The 20462-nt window shown below is 41.6% G+C and overlaps 1 protein-coding gene across 3 annotated transcripts in view; it reads right to left on the bottom strand.

Moving 5' to 3' along the window:
• The window catches only part of LOC124805101 (probable cytochrome P450 6a13), a 147582-nt gene that overhangs the window by 42236 nt on the left and 84884 nt on the right, over positions 1 to 20462 (bottom strand). The window lies entirely within an intron of this gene.

Below are 20462 nucleotides of genomic sequence, written 5' to 3'. Positions count from 1 at the left end.
TACGAAATAGGAGCTGTCAAGGAGAAAATTTTTTGCTTTGTTTTGAAATGTTACTTTGTTGTCCGAAGACATTTTATGTCTCTGGGTAAGTTATCAAAAATTTTAGTTCCACCACTGTGCACTCCTTTTTGTGCTAAAGAAAACCTCAATGTGGAGTAATGAATGTCATTTTCCCTTCTGGTACGGCAAATATGTACGTCATTGTTTATTTTGAACTGCAGTAGTTATTTACAGCAATTTTCATGAGGGAATAAGGATACTGTGAATCAGTAGTCAGAATGCCCAACTCCTTAAACAGATGTCTACAAGATGGTCATGGGTGAGCACCACATATTATTCTTGCGGCACTTTTCTGCGCAATGAAGACTTTCTTTCTTAAAGATTAGTTACCCCAGAATATTACTCCACATGGCATTACTGAATGAAAATATTCAGATTTGTCAGCATACTGATTTGTCTCTCCCCACTATTTACAATTATTCTAAGCGCACATGTGGCTGAACTAAGTTGTTTAGGAATTTCAAAGTGTGCTTTTTGCAGTTTAAATTCTCATCAACAGGATGAGTTTTCACTCTGTTTATTATTTCGCCACAATTAGTTACGCATAGCACTTGTGTATTACCTCTACATGTGCATAACTGAATATGCTGTTTCTTTTTGAAGCTGAGAGTTATACCATTTGCAGAAAACCAGTCAATGACATTTTGAGACCATTGTTTACCGTTTTTTCTGTTTCTTTATCAATATTCATATCGATTACAACATTAGTGTCATCTGCAAAAAGAACTAGTTCAACTTGCTGTATATTAGACAGGAGATCATTTACACACATGAGAAACATGAGGTGAGGGTATCATCTGGAGTGCCCCAGGGAAATGTGGTAGGTCCGCTGCTGTTTTCTATCTATATAAATGATCTTTTGGATAGGGTGGATAGCAATGTTCGGTTGTTTGCTGATGATTCTGTGGTGTACGGGAAGGTGACGTCGTTGAGTGACTATAGGAGGATACAAGATAACTTGAACAGGATTTGTGATTGGTGTAAAGGATGGCAGCTAAATCTAAATATAGATAAATGTAAATTAATGCAGATGAATAGGAAAAAGAATCCCGTGATGTTTGAATACTCCATTAGTAGTGTAGCGCTTGACACAGTCACGTCGATTAAATATTTGGGCGTAACATTGCAGAGCGATATGAAGTGGGACAAGCATATAATGGCAGTTGTGGGGAAGGCAGATAGTCGTCTTCGGTTCATTGGCGAATTTTGGGAAGTGTGGTTCATCTGTAAAGGAGACCGCTTATAAAACACTAATACGACCTATTTTTGAGTACTGCTCGAGCGTTTGGGATCCCTATCAGATCGGATTGAGGGAGGACATAGAAGCAATTCAGAGGCGGGCTGCTAGATTTGTTACTGGTAGATCTGATCACCACGCGAGTGTTACGGAAATGCTTCAGGAACTCGGGTGAGAGTCTCTGGAGGAAAGGAGGCGTTCTTTTCGTGAATCGCTACTGAGGAAATTTAGAGAACCAGCATTTGAGGCTGACTGCAGTACAATTTTACTGCCGCTAACTTATATTTCGCGGAAAGATCTCAAAGATAAGATAAGAGAGATTAGGGCTCGTACAGAGGCATATAGGCAGTCATTTTTCCTTCGTTCTGTTGGGAGTGGAACAGGGAGAGAAGATACTAGTTATGGTACGAGGTACCCTCCGCCACGCACCGTATGGTGGATTGCGCAGTATGTATGTAGATGTAGATGTAGAAACAATACTGGACCAAAGATTCAGCCTTGGGGAACCCTGTACGTGATTTCTTCACAGTCAGAATAATGTACATCGATTAAATTGGTTGAATTACCTTCTTTTGCTGAGATATGACATTATCTATTGGTTGGCTGTACCATCCATCCCGTAAAACTTCACTTTATTTAGGAGGCTACACTGATTCAGAAAGTCAGTTGCCTTAAATAGGTCGCAGAAGATACCAGCCGGTGCTATTTTATTATTTAATACCTGTAAAATTTGGTGAGTGAACATGTAAACGACATTTTTAGTAGAGCAACTCTTCTGAAATCCTAACTGTGATTTGCTGAGGATAACATTGTTGCTCAGGTGAGATACTATTCTAGAATACATCACTTTCTCAAAAAATTTGGAAACTGGTATCAGCAATGAAACAGTTGGGCAGTTACTGACATCTGTCCTATCGCCTTTCTTATGGAGGGGTCTGACAATGGCAAATTTAGTCTCTCTGGAAAAATGCCTCGAGTTAGTGATGCGTTACATATTTCAGATTAGACAGGGCTTACTACTTGGGTACAAATCTCTAGTACTCTATGGGGTACAGCATCAAAACCAGATGAATTTTTAATTTTGAGAGAATGTATAACTTTTCTTAATTTCGGACAGAGCAGTTAGTGATGCATTCATGTGAGAGATTTCATGAGAGTTGCATTTTCAGCAAACTACTGTGATTTGTCCCTAAACTTTCTTCTGTATCTAAGAAATGATTTTAAAATGTATTTGCTACCTGTGATTGATAATTTATAAACCTTCCATTCAGTTCAGTAGTGATGTTATCTTGTGCTGTGGCTGGTTGTCCTTTGTCCTATCGTTTCGCTATATTCCACATAGCCTTAAGTCTGTTCTTGGAATTACTGATTTCTGACATGTGTATGTTTCTTGATTTTCTTAAAAAAATTAGTAATTTTGAGTAGCTTCTGTAGAGTGCAAATACTGCAGGTTCTGTACTTGTCGTTGCTAACAAATACATTTCCCTTTTCCTTTCGAAGGCTTTTTACATGGCTGTTTAATGGTCTATATCTTTAGATTGTGTGGAAAGCTATATTCAAATACTGATATGAATTTATCATGAATAGATTAAATTTTATCTTTGATTCACTATAAAATTCATGTCAGGTCATCTCTTGTAGACTATTCTTAAAAACATTTGACCTGAAGTGATTAATTATTCTAACTGATTTCCACTGAGGAGCAAACATACTGTAAGACACTATCTTATCTATCTTAACTAAGTGTGCATCCTGATCAGGGACTGCATTCGTTACTGGGTAAAAAGTTATTTTCTTGCTTTGAGCCTCACCAAAGAAAACATTAGCAGTTCAGATTTTTTGTTTTTATCCAGCTGTGTTGGAAAGTTAACTACTAAAATCAAATGGTAGGATCAAAATAAGATTTTCAGATCATTTTTCCTACCAGAATCCCTCAGAAAATCTACCTTGAAGTCACTACAGGCTATTAACTGATTGCTTTTGTCTGACAGATAGAGTAGTAATTAGGAATCCACATTCCTTACAAACAATTCATAAAATTCCATTGGGAATGTAGAGTAGTAATAAGGAGTCCACATTCCTTATAAACAATTCATAAAATTCCACTGGGAATGTATACACTGGGTGTCCCGCCTAACTCTGCCACCTCATATACGTAGACTGGAACTTAAATAGTGGCAAAACTGCTGTGGAGACACTATGCAATGGAATCTACTATTGTCGCTGATAGCACACGTTGTTGACATATCTCCGAGCAAATGGATTCGCCCGTCTCACGTCACTGGCGTACACACAATCGAGGGAAACACAACCACTTGTGGGCGAATGGTCTAACGTAACAGTGTCACTATTTTTTCGAAACAGGAACAACGGAGTTGGATCAAGAATGAATGTGCCAGAGGTCGTACAGCACGACAGTGTCATCAAGGTCTTCAAGAGGCTTGTGGCGATTCGGCATTACCGTACAGAACAGTGGCACGTTGGGTGAAAGCCTTCAACGAAGGTCGGAAATTTGTGGCAGACATGCATCGGGCAGGTCGTCCTAGCGTCTCTGAAGAAGAAGTGCATGCTGTTGCCGCTTTAGTGGACAGTGATCGACGCCATATGATTCGTGAGCTCGCCCACGAAACCGGATTAGCGCATACGACTGTGCTTCGCATCCTGAAACAACGCCTGGGCATGCGAAAAATTGCATCATGGGTTCCGCATGACTTGACGGAAATGCAGAAATGGATGAGTTGCGAAGACGCTCAGACGCACTTGGAGCGCTATGAGTGTGAAGGAGAGGCTTTCTTACGCCGTATCGTAACACTGGGTGAGACATGGGCCACATCGCACGAGCCAAAACTGAAAACGCCAGTCCAACGAATGGCGTCATTATGGGTCGCCGCGAAAGTCGAAAGTGCGTCAGAGCCTCAGTAGGTTGAAAGTTATGGTGATTCTCGTGTACGACTGTGATGGTGTTATCCTAACGCATTACGTTCCTCCACAAGAGACCGTCAATGCACAGTATTACTGTTCGTGTTTCGAGCATCACCTGCGAAGAGCTTTGCGAAAGAAGCGGCGACACTTTCTGCGCAACCCACCCGTAATTTTGCACGCCAATGCGCGGGCGTATACAGCGCAAGCTGTGGCCGCTCTGTTCGGTCGTTGGGACTGGGAAGTACTGTACCATCCACCATTCTCCCCGGACTTAGGTCCTCGTGACTTTGATTTGATTCCAGAGGTGAAGGAACCACTTCGTGGCATTCGCTTCAGAACTGTTCCAGACATTCGACAGGCAGTAGACCGTTCCATTCGCACCATCAACAGAACAGGCTCTGCTAACGGTATACTGCGCCTTCCACACCGCTCTCAACGGGTTCTACACCACGCTGGTGACTACTTTGAAGGACAGTAACAGGTGCAAACATGTAACACTTTTGTATCGGTTGTGAATAAATAGTTGCTACTATTTAAGCTCCAACCCCCGTATTTCCGAAATGAAGCAAAATATGAAAAATGCTATTAGCCAGGGATGCACATGTCTCAGGGGCTCACATAATTGGCAGAAATGCATAATAATAAAGGTCGACAAACACCACCTTAAACACAAACGTAGGTTTATTTAAATGGAACATGTATGATGTTTCTACAAAAATGCAAAGTTACGTTTATTTAAGTGGTACATGTAAGCTATAGGTACAATTTAGTGATAATGCATGGTTTCAGTGCCATAAACACGATAATTAATGGGATGTTGCCCACGGAAAGGTCGAATTTGCGCATGAAATCCAGCACATAAAAGCACAAATAACTGGTAGCGTCACGTACGATGAAAGTGAGTCACCTCGACAGATGTTCGAAGTGCCCACCATTTGCGCCAGTACACTTGTGGAGTCGGTGAGGAAGTGAGCGTGTACAGAATATAGTGTTTCCGCAGATACTGCTGCGCACAGTGCTGTAATACGTTGTTGCATGTCCTATGGAGTCGTTGGTGGTTCGTGGTACACACACTCTTTTACTGCGCCCCAGAAAAAGAAGTCTGATGACGTCATGCTGGAGGTTCTCGCTGGCCAGCTCACAGTAGCTCCCTCTCTTGTCCACCTGTCTGGGAACATTACCTCCACAACTTCCCTTCAAACAAGTGCGTAGACTGCGGGGCATCCATCATGCTGGGACTACACTGACAGACTAGTATCTAGTCTCACACCTTCCATGAGAAGGAGTAGAGTGATTTGCAGAAATTATGCATGTCGTCGTCTGGTTAATGTTCCCTGGTACCTACAATACCACACACTGGCATCCCGCTGTTGTTAATGAGCAACCACGCTAAATTGTGTACGGACCAGTACTGTATGTTCAGCAGTTTCACATGGCCATGATTTGTGGACGAAGCATCATCGGCAAACAACGTATAACATAGGAAGTCAGGATGACCTTGCAACCATTGAAGTGCACAACAACGGAATTCAGTGTGGGATTCAGAGTCATTTCCGTACAGTTCTTCTTTAAGTGAAATATGGTACGCTGAAACGCACACCTACGCAAAATTCTCCACTTACTACTATGGCTTATTCCAGAACTGCGTGCAGTCTGTCGCACACTCAACTTAGGATTGTGTAGCCAGAGCATCAACTTCGATGTCAATGTTAGGTTCACTGTTCGTACGCTGCCGCTTTCTGGGTACTCGTATGCCTGTTTCCGGAACTCATGCAATTGTTGGAGATGGTACGACGTGAAGTACGCCATCGATCTGAGTAGCGTTCAGCGTACCCTGCTACAGTTGTGTGACATTCGGCGTAAATTAACATCATATATACCATGGTTATCTAGCTTTTCTTCATTACTGAAAATCGGCATGTCGACGAGACGGTCGCAAATGTCACAAGCCACACCAAAACAGGGAACGCACTCTCCGAAACGTACGTGAAATGCATCACAGTGTATTTCGTCGTTTGACCTGACAACAGTATAGCACTAGTACAGGGCTTCACAACATACGTGCTCGCGGAGCAAGCTGTGAGCAGCAAGGCGCGAGCACGGAGCAGCGCGAGCACGCTACCCCCACTACCGGACCAGAGCGGAGAGTGGGGAGAGTCACGTGGGGAACACAACAGCTGCCGCCAGCCAATGTAAATCTGCGGCCACCTGCAGGGATATCACTCACGAATTATTACTGTGACAAATGAAACAAATAAAGGAGAATGTACACGTGCCACATAATTTTATTAGCTTAGTGTATGCCTCTACATTCGTATTAATTTGTGAACTGTTACACAATAAAAGGTATCACTGAAGTGTGGGATTCTCTGTTATCTTGTACTTTTTGCCCTTTACAATTGCGTCTATGTTCGGAGTAATTGTTCTTGTGCATCGTAGGCGCAGCGTGCAGTTTAAATTTCGATCAGAAAATGCGTTTCTCAGGCGCGTCTTGTTACATTTCATTGCAGGGAACAGTTGTTCACAAACATACGTGCAACCGAACATTGATATTATTGTAGCCGCCAGTTTGTGCAAACGAGGAAATCTATGCTGAGGGAAGTGTCTGTAGAATTCCAAAATGTTTTTCTTGTTCATAAATTTGTCTCTGTATTCTCTGTCACACTGCAAGTCAATAATTTCTAGTTGCAGCTCAGGACGAATCTCTTAAATATTCGCTGAATATGGAGAGGAGAACAGATCAAAATCACTGTCTAGTGCTGTCTTTACCTTGTAGTGAAATGTTCAAAGCATTCAGATGGCTAGTTAAATCTGCTAAGAACGCGAGATCACATTTCAATGAAGGCTCTTTCAATTCAGGAACACACATGTTATTTATTTCCATGAGCATGTTTATCTCATCTAATAGGCAAAAAAATCGATTTAATAATTCGGCACGACTAAGCTAGCGGACCTCGCTGTAATAAGGCAGGCTACCATACTGGTTTTATACATCCTCAAGAAAGCTTTTAAATTGTCTGTGTTGTAGCCCATGTTTCCTTATATAATTGGTTGTACGAACAACAACACTCATCACATTTTTTAGAGTGATACTCTTTGCACATAAGTTTTCCTGGTGGATCACACAGTGAACGCCCCTTATTTCACCCGGCACGGTCAGTTTTTGCATTTTCTCCTTCAACAGCGCAACGAAACCTGATTTTTTTCCCTGTCATCGCTGGTGCACCGTCTGTAGACACTGAAACTAAAGAATTCCACGACAATCCTATATTTTCAACACTTTCTTCAACACTACTTAAAATATCACCTCCAGTTGCAGTGTTCTTCATGGCTACTACATCGAGGAGCTCCCCCCTCACCTGAAGATCTCTATTAACACCTCTAATAAATATGGCAAGCTGTCTGTTCCAGTGATATCAACACTTTCGTCCAGAGCTAGAGAATACTCCATAAAATCTTTACAGATATTTGCAAGCTGGCTCTGGACGTCGTCTGCCATGTCCTGTATGCGACGCATAATGGTCATGTTAGATAATGGCACAATCAGAAACTGTTCAACTTGAGGTGGAAACAAATGTTCCGCTGCAGCTACCAAACATTCTTTTATTAAATCGCCATCAGTGAAGGGGCGCAGGGATTTTGCTAAAAGCAAAGCAATTTTGTAACCCACTCTGAGAGCTGCCTCAGTTGATTTTTCTTCGTCGTCCAGGTCTTCTTCGGATAGCTTCCTTTTAAGTTTAATAACTTCCTGTGCACGATCTGGTCCATCACATTTTCCATTTCCGTAGTCTTTCGCGTGGTACGACATATAATGTCGCTGCAAATTAAATTTCCTAAAAGAATTCAGCGTTTTATGACATACTAAACATTTTGCAACGCCATCTTTTTCTGTAAATAGATACAATTCCTCCCAATGGGGGTTGAACTGCGAAAGCATGGTTGGGGTTACACAACGGCGACTTCACAATATTCTTAACCAGCGAAGTGACTGTTAGAGCTGATCGTAGTACTTTAAACGTTACACAGTCGATGCGAATTCAATAGGCATGCTGCGGCCCTATTCAAACGTGCGCGCGCATTTCCCCTCCCTCCCCTCCTACCCTACTCCACGACCATGCACCTGCTCGCGAGCACATGCCTGAGCAGACGCGAGTACTCGCGCTCAAAACCGGCCAGTTGTTAAGCCATGCACTAGTAGATAGTGGTCTGTTTACAGCAGGATGAAGGACTGTGGAGGCAACTATAGAGCAATGAAACCATGTCTGCCATCACTAATTGTACCTCTAGTTTTCATTTATGTGGAAACAACATACATGCGCAATTTAAAAAACGTAACTTTGTGCTGAATGTGTGAAAGGTCTCTGTTGGATTCCTTTCATGTTTAATTTCTTAAATCTGTTGTCATTTACGGCATAAATTCCTCTTCTAAATTTACTGTGGCGTTTCTGACTATCTGGGAGGAGACTGAGTAGTGGAACGTGTCAGTGCAGAGAGGGACTCCGGCCACGAGGGAGATTTTGACGACAGGGAAGAATGTATTTTGAGGGGCCGACATGAGAAAAATAGAAACATTCAAGGGCTTCGCCGGGAGGAAATGCGGGGATTTGATTTCAAACATTTCCTTACGGTGAGAAAGTTTGAGATATTCCGAAATTCGCAAAAAGGAATACATCCACGAGCATGGCTCGAGCAATTTGAGTTTTGTCTTCCCCCCGACTGGGCAAGTTCACATAAGATAGAATATATGTGTGGCTATTTGGAAGGCGAACCGGCGATTCGAATGAGGTCGGCAGCGCGTCACTGCAACTCCACTCGGGAGTTTCGACAAGCCTTTCTGTCCGCCTATTGGTCGGAAGCGGCACAAGATAGGGTCAAGCATGGCATAATTCTGCTGCCAAATTTGAACCAGTCTGGTTTCGGCAGCCCTGCACGCCTATTCGACCACATGCTGCAGGCAAATCAATTTTTATACGACCCATACGGGCCTGCGGAACTAATTAGGATATGCATCACCAAATTGCCGATGCACTTGCGCCACGTCATTCTTGCGGGACGATGCAAAGAGGACGTGGAAACGTTTAAGACACTTCTCCAAGAGTTGGAATACAATACAGGAGAATGCCCGCCTAATCAGGCACAAAGTTATTACGGGGCACAGCAGCGCGATCGCAGTCGTGGCCGTAGTACTAATCAACGGCGTGACTGGTCGTCGCGACGCGAACGGAACAATAATCGGGACCGGCCGTATAGAAACTGGGGTAACAGTCGCGAACAAAGGTGGAACAACGGAAATGATCGAGGACGTGGACAGGATCGTGAACGCTACAGGTACGGCAACCAGAATCGATACTACGATGAACACGGTGGGAGTAGGATTGTAGGCGGAGCCCTACATGATGTTGAAATTCGGCCGGCCAACCCTAGACATAATCCAGCAAGTGGACATGAACAAAACCGGCAATGACAAACGATCAGCGCAGAAGGCGCCCAATCGGAACAAATGAGCGACATGGCAAATGAGTAGAAAGGACAGTGAGAAGTAGAGAGGACGGTGAGGAGAAAGAATTGATTAGTTTAAATTTGTGACGTATGCATTTTGAATAATACGTTGGTAAAAATAATGATAAAGATGTTTCTATGTGATGTTTTTAGTTTTTTTTCTTTCGTTGTGCAATTAGGATTTAGGTTGGTTCCAAATGTGAAGATAAAAGGTTTGTTTGTGAACGAGTGAAACGCTGTTTATGGTTTTTTTGGTGTAAATTGAAAAGAGTCGCTCCTGAGAGAAGCAAGATCTGTGTTGAATTAATGCAAAACTCAGGGGAATATCCGATCTGTGGGTATTATGGGTCTGGCAAACCCAGGTCCTCAGCTGTTAGTAGCCTTGTTTCCGATTTTCTGCTTTCAGTGCTACTATCTATCTATTACTATTCTATATCTGTCAGTATAAATGAGGATCTCTTACTATAGTATGCGTGCTGTATGAGTATTTTAAGATAGGAGAACTCTGAGAAAGGAATGAATAAGTTTGGAATCTTGAAAACAGGATGCGATAATACAATTGTTTAACCAATGGCTTCCCAATATGCGATGATGTGTTAATATTGATGATATATGTCGTTTTTGTTCTTTATAGCTGAGTATGTAAAGTGCTGTCTGTGGATTTCGTCAGTATATTGCTTCCCTTCAAGGTGAAAGAAGAATTGTGGTTTGTGTAATTTACGTGGCCCTGAAATTTTATTGTGGTAGTCAAATACGAGCAGTTTTTCAGCAAATGGAGAATGGAACAGAAACATGAATCCTTTCTGTAGTCTTGATTGATGTTGAGCCAGAGCCTGAAAAATTATTCTGCGTTAATACTTGTCCCAGAAAAGAGACGTTAATATGTTTTGCTGATGCTGTGAGCATTACAGCTTACTGTTTTTGCTGGTGCGGGATGCACTGCAGCCTATACGATTTGTACTGAGGAAATTTCCCTCTTGAAGGTAGAGGAAGATTAAATAATTTTGATTATGCGACCGAAGGAAAGCTTGGTTTAATATAATAAGGATGAAGCAAAACATTTGTCATTTAAACTACAGGAGGATTCGGATCTTTTGTGTCTGTTGTAAGTTCAATATGTTAAGATGAAACTGTTTTACAGAATAGAGGAGACCACAATTTTGCCATTCGTGAGAAATGAATCCAGAATAACCACCACAGGCGAAATAACTGATTTGGAAGCGAAAGTTAACTTAAAGAAGGAACGAAATTGGAGCAAAATGGGTAAGAAAATGTAAAAAAAAAATTAACCTTCTCAGAGTCATCTGTGTGATTAACTCTTGTGATAACGTAATTTTAGATGAAATTTTCTTACTGTTTTATGTGTGAATATATAAGTATGATAAATGTATAGTTGCGAGTCTCTTATCAGGTGTGTGAACTGGTATAAATGTTTTGATTTGCAAATAACCATTGTTCTTTCTACTTTGTATGTTTAAGGAACGTTTCTCCATGTTTATCATGTGACAAGACGTATGCCGCGAGCGTCAAGAAGAGGACGAATTAGAACAATGTTGTAGTGGTATATACACGGTGTTGAAATAGCATTGAAGTAGCTTGTTGGCTTAACTAGTAGTGGATTGAAGTAAAATTTTGAGTAATGCATGTTTATGGGTAGTTAGTATGTAGAATAGACAACAGGTGTGCATGTGTGTGTGTGTAAATAACATGTGAACCCTATGCTGTCCTGACCTATACTTGCACAAGGCATAATCCTATTCATTTTAGTGAATTAATAAGTAGCATTTGATTTATTAAAACGTAAGTGAACCACATTAGTGATGTGGATTTAAATATTATATTGTCAGTTCATTTAAATTTAATTTTTATACTGTCAAGTCATTTCACTTTTATTTTTTAATACTGTCAAGTCATTTCACTTTTATTTTTTAATATTGTCAAGTCATTTAACTTTTATTTTTTATATTGTCGATTCATGTAATTTTTTTTATTAAAAAAAAAGAATAAGTCTCACTTTTGTTCTTAAAAAATTGTGAAAGACAATACTAAGCGGTATTATGTATGACATTTGGTAATGACATAAGTATGATGAACAATTTCTGTGAATGCAGTTGAGAACGTGAAAGCGAACCGGCTAAACTCTTACGAGACAGCGGGAGCAGCGAGGAGGAGGGCTAGTTGTAAACTAGCGGATTTCCCAGCAGGACACGCTGTCAACCGGGCCACTTCGGGAGCGCGGCCGACAACAAAAGAAGGGTACGCGGCAAAAACTTTCCCTTGCACCTGGAGCTAATGGGCGGCCGCCCCGTGCGACCCTTCCTGGAGGCGATGACTTGAGATGGGCGAGCGGTCCTCCGCGCGGAAATCCATCTGCTGGCAACGCACCACACGCACGCGACCGTGACGAGACGGCCGCGGTGAAACGACAGAAGACAGGGGAGAAAGGGGCGTGGAGCCTTTTTGATACGTACTGTCCAGAGAAATTGGCAGACTTCAACGACGCCTATCAACATTTCCTGACGGATGCCCACTGTCAAGTGACAGTAAATCATGGTTCGATGTTCTCTGGTCGCTAAGGGTGGCACAAAGAAGAGCCATTAAGTGTCATCCTTGCCCAGGAATATCAAACCGGCTAGCCAATTGAGGATAACTCAAGAATGTAGCAACACAAGGGGCGTGGAGCCTTTTGACACATACTGTCCAGAGAAATTGGCAGACTTCAACGACGCCTATCAACATTTCCTGGTGGATGCCCACTGTCAAGCGACAGTAAATCATAGTTCGATGTTCTCTGGTAGCTAAGGGTGGCACAAAGAAGAGCCATCAAGTGTCATCCTTGCCCAGGAATATCAACCTGGCGTGTCAAACGAGGATACTACACAAATTTGACAACACAAACATGGAACCAAATCGAGATGTACGTGACACAGGCCACCAAGAGAAACTTCATGAGAGGGCAGAGACGGCGGGATTGCACGCAACAGATGGACAAAAATCCCTACTGACAGCTGCGGCGACGAACCCCCCCCCCCCCCTCCCCGCCCCTTTTATTGTGCCTCGGAACAGTGGAAGTACTGTGTGTGTCAGTGAACAGTGATTATACAGTTCTTAGTCCAGTGCATATAAGTGTGTTTCTGTCACAGAAACTTTGACTCGTGTGTTTTGCAGGGGTTCGATTTATTGGTGTTTATTAGACTGACTCTTGTATTTTGCAGGTGTTCTATTTATTGTTTTTTTTTAGACTTTGACTCTTGTATTTTGCAGGTGTTTTATTTATTGTTTTTTTTTTAGATGTTGACTATTGTACTTTCAGAGCTGTTTTATTGATCAATGTTTGTTCTTGTGTGATGTATTAGATTTGTGATATTTTGTTTCATAAATTCATTCCTGTGGCATTGCTTCGTTTATCAGATAGCTATTCATTCTCATTGGACTGTGATCGATTAGCATTTGCATGGGGCATATTTATAGTGAGGAACCCCATAAGGGTAACAATCAATTAATTGTAGTTTCAGTATAATGACACAGTGGTCATTGTTTGCTAACTAACTGATATATAGTAGAGTGATTAAATTAGTGCCACAAAGTTATTTTAATTCTACAAATTATTAGTTTTATAAGATATAGAATTTTTTTGCGATAACCACTTTGTAAAACATGTTTTTTCTCTTATCATTTTTTTGCTTTTGCGGATTGTGCATTGTAATGTTCTGCTTTATAACAATGATGTTATTTCATGTTCTTTTTTAATTGCTGTGGCACCTTTGCTATTTTCATAAATTTTGCTTGTTAATAAACAGTCATAAATTTTCCTGTGATCAGTTGGCTCTTGCAATGAGCAAATACTGGTGAACTCCATAAGGGTAACAACCAGAAATTGTTTTCATATTAATGACACAGGAACCATTGTTTTTACTTGCTGACCGAATTAGGTCTACACTATCTTTTAAATAGGTGTCACAGATTGTGTTCTTTTTTTCTGTTTGAAATTAGTAGATTTTAAAGATTTGTTGAAATTATTGTGTTTTAGCAAGTAGCTGGTGACCTTTTGCCTTCTCTTTACACTTTCGGTTTAAGTAGGGTGTGAGAAGCCTGCTTGGAAATGTCCTAGCATGGCCAGAAAATTCCCTGCACAGTCTTTTCCCGGAGCGTTGGGGTTATGAAAGGTCTCTGCTGGATTCCTTTCATGTTTAATTTCTTAAATCTGTTGTCATTCACGGCATAAATTCCTCTTCTAAATTTACTGTGGCGTTTCTGACTATCTGGGAGGAGACTGAGTAGTGGAACATGTTACTTTTACACATAAACAAGAACGATCTGTCACACTACTACACTTTAAAACACAGTTTATATGTAATTCATGTCACACAGTCTCATACGGAACCTACATCTGCTTTCTTTTATATACTGTATATGATAAGATACTGTTATCCCCCTTCCCTTCAGTGTGAGAGGATGAATGAGCAAATGTATTTCTAGTTGCATGCTTGAGGGTAGCAGACAAGCCTGTCTGCTAGAGAACAGTAGGACCAACGTCGGAACAGGTAGCTACGCTTTCTAAAAGCAAAGAGGTTTCTATCCTTAGTATGGTCCTGTCCGTCCATTGTCATGTTGGTATAGGAAGCTGCCCCTCTGGCCACTTCCGTTTGTATTTGTGAGCCACCCCTCAGGAAGGGACCAGTCAGTCTGTCCGTGGCGAGCGTCTGAAGTGGTAAGATCTCCGGCTAAGTGCGTGTCTGCTAAGACCGTAGGACAATGGATTTCTTAAGTTCAGCCTAACTGAAAATTTAATCACCTTTATTTCAGGTTTAGCTCTAAAATATCTAATGTTATCTTAAATTGCAGCGCAGTGTAATTCTCGTGTGAAGTTCAGAATATATTCCGGTAGTTGTTTTGTCACTACTTTGTGAGTAAAGTGGAACCACGTGTTAATCAGTAACTCTAACTAAGTTCATCAATATTAAATGCGAATGTGCGTGAGATTATAACGCCTCGTCTTGACAGTATTTTTCAATATAGCAACTTTTCTTTATGTTCAACCCACGTGGGGTGTACTTTGTGAGACCACTACCACGTGCTTATATAATTGTTTGACCCATCAGGTTAATAGTAAGACGTTAGTAACCAGTTCGAGGTTTTTCTTTTGTAAATTGCTTTTCGATCTAATTTATTTTAATTATCAAAATTATTGTGGAGTTATACGCTTTGTGTAAACCAAGTTGACCACGTGAAGCATGTGGTGTAATCATCAAAGTAGCCCTCAGCTATTCTTTTTGGGAAGATTTCACAGAGAGTTAGTATGAATTTAGTATACCAGTGTGTGGTAATTATATGACGGACAGGATTGTGCTACGAACGTAACTTCTTTGGGTGAAAATTGAATCGGTTGGTAGTGGGTAATTTTCTCTTGCATATGTTTCAACGTTCTTTGTCTGTTGTTTTATGAATGCAGTGTCGTATGCAGTCTCCCAATCTTGGCTCCATATTTGATGTGTTCCGTAAGATTACAAACTCACATTTTCACAGTCCTAAATAAGGCACGAGCTCAGTTATAACTCACGTTTAATATGCTGAAATTTCAATGATCAATGTTAAAATAAATTTCCAAATATAAACTGATTTATTTCTTTTTATTTAAATAATATATATATATATATGTATGTATATATGTATATATATATATCACCAGTTGTTGTATGACTATTAAAAGATTATAATTAATGTTCGTCTGGTTGGGAATTTGGTAAGCTAGACAGGATACCTGGTGAAACAGTTGCTCGGTAATGCAAGATTAACTTCCCCAGACAGCTCACAGCTTTTAACCCGCTTTTATTGTCTATCAGTACCGCTTACATAGAAAAATTAAAGTAACAACGTTACATGTGATTTTCGTTTACCTTTGTGCAGTATGCATTCCTGCCAGTTGTATGACCCCCTGACATAAGTGCATTCCTGTCCAATTACATTTTTCACATTCTTTTTCTTTTTGGAGACTATGAAGTGGCAGAATTTGGTAGGATATCCTGTGCAGATACAATTAAACGTGAACTATTTTTCAGTATTAACTGACAAGCACACAGTTCTGTCTGCTGATCACTACATAATCTATTGTCACCATGTTTCTGAACTTGTCTCCTTTCTTAATATACGTAAAAACTCCACCTTTTCTCATATTAGTTCTGCATGAGTAAGCTACTAGAGTGTAATCTTTTATATGTAACTTATCTATTCCTTTGCTTGCGTGGTGCTCAGATAGACTCAGTACGTCTATCTTTTTAGAGTTCTCTAAATTTTCCAAACAAACGAGAAGCCATTCTATCTTATCACTCTATCATTTAATATTTTGATCAAATAAACTAACCTTACTTTTCTGGACATTCTTAAGCATTTGTGGGGCCCTTTCGTCATTTCGATTTGTTTGAAAACATTGAGCCTAAGTCCTAACCCTAACCTAAAAAAAGTACATCTACATCTATGTGATTACTCTGCTATTCACAATAAAGTGCCTGGCAAGGAGGTTCAAGGAACCACCTTCAATCCGGCAAACACCTGTGATACCTCTCTGACACCAGTAACAACAGGGATAGTGTGATGGTGGCTCCCGACATATTTTCTGTAAAAAACTCAGCCAACCTTTCTTTCCCTCTCCTGTTCATCTGTAAGACGCACATAGTACTTTCTCATCTCCCAAATGTAGCAGCAGGCACTGTACATATATGTGAGTTCATTTCAGTCACCAGCAACTTGCTCAAATCAGTGTTCACACAGCTCACAGCACTTTTAACACAGGACTCGTCATGGAACTGTACAATCTCTGCAAATCTCAAATTTGCGTGTGTAGTTACTACTCCTGTTTCATCCAGGTCACCTCTAATGAAGTGATTTCTGTCTTTAGACAGGCCGTTCCCCACTCCACCACTGCGATAATCTGATCCTCTTCGCCAAAATATTTGCACAGATTCCCTATGTACTCTGTCACCAAGCCAAGACTAGAACTTGGCTCCACAATACCTGTGACCTGTTACCCTTTCCCTAATTAATCCTGTACCATCTGGCCTATCCCCCTCCTTATTTACGTTTATGCTCAGAAAGAAACTGAACACGTTCAACGAGTAGAGATAGTATGTTCATATCCACAGGATATGTACATTACTATGTTCTGCAGAAATGATTAGCATTTCAGTCACCTCGGTTCAGCATGTGTCCTGTTGCCTAGTAGCCAAAGGGTACGCCAAGGGCTCGGATGACTTGGTTTATGCATGGTGGCATCGACGCGTATAAGGCGCAAAGGCGTCCTGTGGTATAGCCATCCATGCTGCATACACCTGGTTCCAAAGTTCACTGCGATAATCTGATCCTCTTCGCCAAAATATTTGCACAGATTCCCTATGTACTCTGTCACCAAGCCAAGACTAGAACTTGGCTCCACAATACCTGTGACCTGTTACCCTTTCCCTAATTAATCCTGTACCATCTGGCCTATCCCCCTCCTTATTTACGTTTATGCTCAGAAAGAAACTGAACACGTTCAACGAGTAGAGATAGTATGTTCATATCCACAGGATATGTACATTACTATGTTCTGCAGAAATGATTAGCATTTCAGTCACCTCGGTTCAGCATGTGTCCTGTTGCCTAGTAGCCAAAGGGTACGCCAAGGGCTCGGATGACTTGGTTTATGCATGGTGGCATCGACGCGTATAAGGCGCAAAGGCGTCCTGTGGTATAGCCATCCATGCTGCATACACCTGGTTCCAAAGTTCATCTGTGATGATTGGCATTGGCTCACAGCACTGCACCTCTCGTTTCACCATATCCCACACATTTTCGATAGGCGACGAGTCTGGTGATCTGGCGCCCCAGGGCAAAAACTGTCGTCCTGTGACACCAAGAAGACAACAAGTAGTCGTGAATTACTTTGCTGGAAAATGGCATATGGGGTGTTGTGCAGAAAGGTGTGGCTACGGGTCACAGGATGTTATTCAAGTCGCTAACATTGGGCACAGTGCCCTGGATACGCACCATAAGGCCTTCAGCTGGCGCTATACTTCTTGTGTGAATGCAGTCACTGACTGCGCTCCCCCTGTCTGAGGCGAACCAAAATGCGCCATCATTTTCAAACAAACAGAACCTGTATTCACCCGAAAACACTATCTGATGCCTTTCCTGTCCGCCGTGATATTGTTCCACCCACCATTGCCGTCTAGCATGTTTCTGCACATTCGTCAAGGGTAGGCAGAGAAGTAAACGACGTGCACGCAGCCCACGCCGTAATAAACGGCGACGGGCTGTCACTCCTGATAGTGTATCATGCGTTATACTGCTCCACTGTTGCACCAGAGCCGAGGAGGACGCAGATCTATCCTGGAATGCCATTCGTATGAGGCGTTGATCTTCTCGTGGGATGGTCTGGTTGGTGTGACCTAACCCATCTCGTCTTGTTCTATGGCCTTCCGTGAACCATTCGGCACTCACTCGTTGCACTCCCGAAACGTCTCTTCCCACAAGAGCAGTAATTTCGCGGATGGAAGCATCACATTCTCTCGTGCGAATAATGTGCCCGCTTTCTCTCCCTTCAACCTATGTAGTCCAGATTTCGCATGTTTTAATACAGCCTGAAGGGCACAAATCTTTGTCTTCTGTTTAGCGTTTATCTTGTCTTTTTTGCAGAGCTTAGAGTTCAGTGTGAAAGCCTGACTGAGTTTCCCATTCCATTCCCCACTACGATCACCCAAGTGAAATCCGAACCCGCACTCTATATATACCGCACCCTCTTTGACTATCCTATGGCAACACACAACCCAGTCATGCACTGCAACACAAATTACACCCTTAAAATGAAGTTAAATCACTAAACACACTTTACAATACACAAATTATTCTCATTTGCGGTCTGCAGGTTAGCGCTACAGTGGTATGACATAACGTAAAAAGTTAATTATTTCCCTTAACAAAAAGAACCCAGCGCTCACTTAACTGCAACATCTGTTAACTAACTTATCCACAATTGAATTAACTTTTAATCTAACTTCAATGTAAGCAAACGGTATGGAAACAACGACTAGTGCAAAAGTTTCTAAATTAAACAACTTAAGATTTATGCTACTTTCCAGAAATATGAACTCAATAATGAATGGGCATTATCTCCTTAAATTGCTGGAACGAAAAACAGAGCAACTGAACGGGATTCTCTAAGTTCACTAGGTCAAAACTTGAACAAAAATACTACTGTAACCCGGCATTGCGAATTTCTTGCATTTTCTGGAATAATATGTAGAGAAAAGTGAGTAGTAACCTTAAAAACACTCTAACACACTATGTAATGAGTAATTTGTTGTAATCTACCTTTAGAGAGAGATGGTCTTTGCAGTCTGGTCCCTTCAACCCCCACAAACCAACCAACCTAATCTACCTTTAATTACAATCTAATTAACTTATCTTTAGAAAAGCACAAAAATCTGTACCTCTAGCCTGATGCGGTGCTGCCAATCATAAATATGAAACGTCAGTTATAAACTTTTGTTAAGTTGCTCACTGCCTATGTTGTTAACCAATGAGTGCTGTTAAATCTTCGTAATGGATTACAAGCAAACTGACCATCGTGAGTATGCTTAACAATGATACATAAGTATGCCGCCCTGCATCGTCCCCCTCGGATTCGGCAACACTTTAGACAGCAAGGTGTTGACACATGCGAATAGAAGGCTAGACCTCAGACGTTCATGTGAGGTGTAAGTTGGGCTAACTATGTCACACTGGCACCAAACTTTACCGCAATTTTGCCCAACGCCCCCGTGGACACGTCACGAGATGAGAAAGCCGTCATACCTCGCTGACCCACATCTCACCCCTCCTCTTGACACATCTTCGATTGAGATCAGAACAGCAACGCCCAGTGTTGAAATCACGCGGTATTCTTACTGGTGGCTGAAGAAAACATTTCAGACACACCGTAGCTCAGAATCAACCACATAAGGCCTCACACCTTAGGCCGTTCTTTTACACACATTTTGCGTTCAGCATGAAGACTTACAATGCGATGTGCAACAGACTGATATTCTTGACAGGTTTTGGGACTGCTGATACCCCCTGACCATTCAACCCCTCTCTAAGGACGTTGTGGGGATGCAACCTCATTGAACATGATCTGATCGCTTTGGACTGTAATGCGACCACAATGTATGCTCTGGTATACAGGGTGGAACCCCTACCGACCGTTCAGAACCATTCGAAGAAATCTGAACATAATCCAAAGTAGCGAAGGGTGATTATGCTTCTTCAGCACTCCTGTTTCCCGCCCATCTGCGGAGTGATCTGTTGAGCACTTTAAAAATTTACCTGCACAGAGAGAATCCTTGAACGATTCCTCTCGTATTTTTAGTAAGTAGCTGGAATATGGACCATGTCCCGACAGATATTATATAACTTCCTTGTATAGAAAAGGTATGCTACTCACGACCTTTCTTTTATCTTAGGAAGCAATAGGTAAGAACAGCCATCTCCTTGACAACCTTTAGCAGTGTGGCACTGCCCTGCTGTTCTAGCGTCTGATTGCGGGCGTTTGGAATCTACACACTTTGGTTTGTTTTCGAGGTGATTCCGTCTATTTTTGTTATACAAAAATAGTTGCCTGTTGTATGGTCTGTTGGTTTCACCCAATTACTGGAAAAGCAGAGGACATATGACATGATCCTTTTTACCAGCCTGTCAGGAGAGTAGTACAGCATGATGTAGACAAGCCATA

Source organism: Schistocerca piceifrons, chromosome 7 (assembly GCF_021461385.2).
Source record: "Schistocerca piceifrons isolate TAMUIC-IGC-003096 chromosome 7, iqSchPice1.1, whole genome shotgun sequence".
Taxonomy (NCBI): domain Eukaryota; kingdom Metazoa; phylum Arthropoda; class Insecta; order Orthoptera; family Acrididae; genus Schistocerca; species Schistocerca piceifrons.
Note: the sequence above shows the minus strand (reverse complement) of the source record. Positions and strands in the feature narration are given on the sequence as shown.